This window comes from Protopterus annectens, chromosome 6.part1 (genome assembly GCF_019279795.1).
Source record: "Protopterus annectens isolate FY-2018-M chromosome 6.part1, PAN1.0, whole genome shotgun sequence".
Lineage (NCBI taxonomy): Eukaryota > Metazoa > Chordata > Ceratodontiformes > Protopteridae > Protopterus > Protopterus annectens.
Window position 1 is genome coordinate 343,267,906 of NC_056738.1, and position 5,168 is coordinate 343,273,073.

The window sequence follows — 5,168 nt, forward strand, 5'->3', positions numbered from 1 at the left end:
AGGAGGCATACGTGCATGTTCCAATCAGGCAATCTTGCAGAAGATACCTCAGATTCAAAGCAGGCTCAATGCATTACCAATTCTCTGCACTGCCCTTTGGCTTATCTACTGTGCCCAGGGTCTTCACAAAATGCCTGGCACCAGTAATTGCATTTTGCAGACAAAAAGGAATTCAAATGTATCCCTACTTGGATGACTGCCTCATTCAAGCAGAGAACAAGGACATTCTACTACAGCATCTGGCGTTTGTAAAAAGATTGCTAATTTGCCTAGGGTACACAGTAAACGAAAAGAAATCAAAACTAGTGCCCTCTCAAGAGATAATATGCCTGGGTGCAAGCTTAAATACAACTGCCCAGATGGCTTATCTCACGCCAGTCAAGCAAAGGCAACTGACTCATTACTTTCAAATGATGGCAACAAAGACCCAGTTATCTGCAAGAAAAATTCTGCAGGCTCTGGGCTACATGGCATCCTGCATTCTACTAATTCCAACATTGCCACAGCCTGTAAACAGTAATTACTCTTATTCCCTGCCTGCAACAGGAATTTCTATGGTGGGCACAGGCCTGTCACCACAACAAGGGACAGCCATTCACTTTACCCACTGCCAGGTAGACACTAACAACAGATGCATCAGATTATGCCTGGGGGGCGCACATGGCAGAAAAATGTATTCAGGGCACATGGCCCACAAACCAAATGCATCTTCATATCAATCACAAAGAGATGCTAGCTGTACAAAATGCCCTGACAGCCTTCAAGTACCTACTTCATCCAGGACAACTACTGATAAAGACGGACAATACTACAATCATGTGGTACATAAACAAGCAAGGGGGCACACATTCCTACCCCCTCTGCAGGCAAGCCATGACTTTGTGGAACATAGCATTGACTTACCAAGTACATCTGCAAGCACAATTCCTGCCAGGAAAGACAAATACTTTGGCAGACGAACTAAGCAGAAACCTCATGGATCCTCATGAGTGGAAACTGGACCCACAAATCTTCAACATAACAGGGAAATGGGGATGCCCAGACATAGATCTATTCACCTCCCCTCACAACTACCAGCTACAGAGATTCTGCTCTCGGACTTATCACAAGCAAGCATGGAAAGTGGACGCCCTTTCATTCAGCTGGAAAGCCCTTACAGTATATGCCTTCCCTCCTCTGCCTCTCCTCTCCAAGGTACTCCTAAAGGTCAGACAAGAGAAGCCAAAAATGATACTGATTGCTCCAGACTGGCCACGCCAGCACTGGTACCCAATCCTAAAGAGCTTGTCTCAAGGCCCAGCCTGGACATTGCCTCTAATACCTCATTTGCTGAACCAACAGAACAATCAGGTCTTGCACAGCCAACTCAAAACCCTAAATCTGGCTGCATGGCAGATAATGTAATCATTCAGAACATACCTCTCTCTAAAGCAGTTATGGATGATATTTTGGAGGCCAGGAGGCCCAGCACCAGAAAATCTTGTGCAGAAAAATGGAAGAGATTCTGTGCTTGGAACCAAGCACAGGGAATTGACTCGCTTGAACCTAATATTCCTCAGATTTTGCAATACCTAACTGAGATGCTGGACAAAGGCCTATCCTTCTCATCAATTAAGATCCATGCCTCTGTCATTTCAGCTCATTACAATATGGACCCACCTATTTTTTCTCATCCACTGCTAAGACAGTTTCTCAGAGGGGCCAAAAACATAAGACCTCCAAGGAGAGCTCCAGTACCTACATGAGACCTCAACTTTGTTTTGGAAAAACTCACACTGCCTCCTTTTGAGCCAGCCAATACAGCAGAGATAAAATACTTGTCATGGAAAACCGCTCTTCTCCTAGCAATAACTTCAGCAAGAAGAGTCTCAGAGTTGCAGGCACTAATGGCTGTGGAACCTTTTATTATTTTCTATCAGGACAGGGTTTCTCTAAGGACAAACCAGACATTTATGCTTAAGGTAGTGTCCAGTGTGGCTCTTAACCAAACCATACATTTGCCTACCTTTTATCCAAACCCACAGAATAAGGGGGAGAGACTTCTGCATACTTTGGACATACACAGATAGCTACATTTTTACTTGGACAAGACTAAAGCCTTCAGAAAGACTGAGCAACTCTTAGTGGCATATGCTGCAGGTTCCCAAGGAAAAGCAATTTCAAAGCAGACTATTTCAAAATGGATAGGCCACTGCATTTGTTTCTGCTATTCACAACATGGCAAATCTGTGCCCAAGGGCATTAGTCCACTTTCTACTAGAGCAGCAGCCACTTCAGCAGCCTTCCTCAGAGAAGTACCAACCAAGGATATTTTGGAGGCTGCAACATGGACTTCAGTGCACACTTTTACAAAGCACTACCATTTACCTCTCTACTCTAAATCCAGAACAGGCTTTGCCACTGTAGTTCTGCAGGGCCTCATAGCCACTCCAAACTCTATTTAGGCCCAGCCACCCAACCTCAGCTTTGGGATTCAACCCAAGTGTAATGACTGCAACAGTGAAACACGATGAACATAGTACAGTTGTGTACCTACCATAAATGTAGATGTTCGAGTGTGTTCACTGTTGCTGTCCAGGTTACCCTCCCACCATCCCCCATTTTTTTTGCTGGGACTTACCTGTACCTCTCTTTTCTATACAACCTATGTGGTGTATTTGCTTGTAGATGAAGGGTTTTGTGCATGCTTTTTTATGTTCATAATTTTTATAGCCTACCCTTTTGGGGGCACCTGACATCTGGGTTAAGAAAAACTGAAGAAAATGGCGTCGGCTGCATCTTTTATACCCCTGGCGCACTGACGTCAGGGAAGAGGCGACAGCAACTGACGCCGGACCAGGACTTTGGAATTCAGGCCGACTGCGGGTAGCCTGCCAGCAGGATAACCCAAGTGTAATGACTGCAACAGTGAATACACTCTGACATCTACATTTATGGTAGGTACACAACTGAAATTTTCTCTTGTCCTGGAGTAGAACACAATTATATAAGCTATAGAGTTTGTCAATCATTTGTACCAAAAATCCTACATACACCTTTCCTTTCTAAATAACCCCACAGTATATTAAGCTCCTTCACAAACTGAAATGCCGTATCCTTCAACATCTCATATCCTGCTCATTACAAAAAGAAATTCAAATGGCCTAGGCCTAAAGCATCTGTCCAGTCAGGCTCTGATGCATCTGTTTTGGCTCCTTGAGACCCTGCAAATACGTTCGACTTCTGAGGTTCCTGCAACCCTGTTGGAGGCCAGTATGAGACTTATATGATTGACCTTATTGATAACATTGGAGAAGAGGAACCAAAACCAATAATCTGTCATCTGAGGGTATCCCTCAAGTTATTAGTGTGGAAGAGGTGCCCTGGTCTCTGATCAAAGTATATCAGCGATCAAGATATGCCATGATTTGTTAATGGGGGACATCACTCCCAAGGAGAAGAAATGGAGAACAGTGTTTCTCCTCCCCAGATGTCCCAGGAAAAAGAATGGCTGTTATTCTCTCAAGGCTTGTTTAAGGCCATTTTGGCTCTCAATCCACCTTCCTCCTGCTTCTCCTGCCACTCAGAAAAGATGACTTGAGTCATCTTCTGAGGAAGATGTTGGATTCTGATTCAGATGAACTTTCCCTTGCCTACTTCTCTCAGATTCATCCCCCAGCCCAAATGGCTTCTGATGAGGTTACTTTATCCTGATTCAGCTGTAGAGGAATTCTCTTGGGGAAACAATTACTAAGATGCAGCATTTTGAGCAGGAGTGCAGTAAAATATCTGATGTAGAGAAAAGATACTACAGTTTGAGGTTGCACCCCCTATGCCTGCACCTGTCCCCCCCACTTTGGAGACTTTTTTAGATGCCTTTGTATCCACTTGTACAGTTCCTGACTCTCAACCTGTAGTACCTCCGAGACCCAGTAGATTCTATAAAGTGCCTGAAGACCAAATATGCTTGTATAAAAATTCCTTAGTGCAGTAAAATATCTGATGTAGAGAAAAGATACTACAGTTTGAGGTTGCACCCCCTATGCCTGCACCTGTCCCCCCCACTTTGGAGACTTTTTTAGATGCCTTTGTATCCACTTGTACAGTTCCTGACTCCCAACCTGTAGTACCTCCGAGACCCAGTAGATTCTATAAAGTGCCTGAAGACCAAATATGCTTGTATAAAAATTCCTTAGTGGACCCTTCTGCCTTATCTGTTTCCACAGACAAGCCATCTAAACATTTACTTGCTGCTAATGCCCTGTCCTCAGACAAAGGTTAATAGGACAGTGGACAGATTTGAAAAGAAGGTGAAAACACTTGCACCATGGCTTTCATATGTGTGAGTTGCAGACTTAGTGACAAAATACATAATTTTGACTGATTTGATTAAAACATTGTCTTTTGAAGTCCATGATATTAAACAGCAGGCAGTTTTCATGGGGGCTGAGACCAGTCAGTTAGCATTAAGTGCAGCTGTGATGCAGTGAAAGCTTCTTCCCAAGCAGCTGCTACTGGATCTGTCATTAGAATGTATACATGGCTTCATTCGCAAATAGAGATCCAATATTCCACCCTGAGGAGACAACTTTCTGAAATTCTTGCAAGGATAAGGTAGAATTAGTCAAGATTTCAAACAAAGATTTCTCACTTCTGTCCTCTTCTATCAGAGAAACTACCCTGCTAAGCTAACTTTCGTCTCTAGCAGGGACCCTAGGTCTGCACTGGAGGGGCAGGAAAATGTCTATTGATTTCAGGGCAACTGCCCAGAAACTCCACGTCTAGGAAATACACCTTTTCCATACAAGTCAGCGTATTTCTTGCCTCTTCCAGTCCCCTTCAGTCCATACCTCCTTTCAAAAAGATTGACCTCATCCCTTTCTGCTTAGCAGAAAATAACTTCAGAGAAATGGGTGTTTTCCATTATCCATGAAGGTTACAGAATGAATTGTAAGGGGAGTCCACTGTTCAGAGGTATTCCACCACCCCCTCCCAGTCAGGTTAGATTACTTACCTGTTATTCTGAATGCTCTTCTATTGTTCCTTGTTCTTGAACCTGTTCCACAGCAGTGTGTAAAAAGGGTTTTATTCCAGACTTTTCCTGATTCCCAACAAAGAAGAATGGAGACCCATTTTAGATTTGTCCAATCTCAGCATTTTCCTGCAGGTATCCTCATTCAAAATGCAGT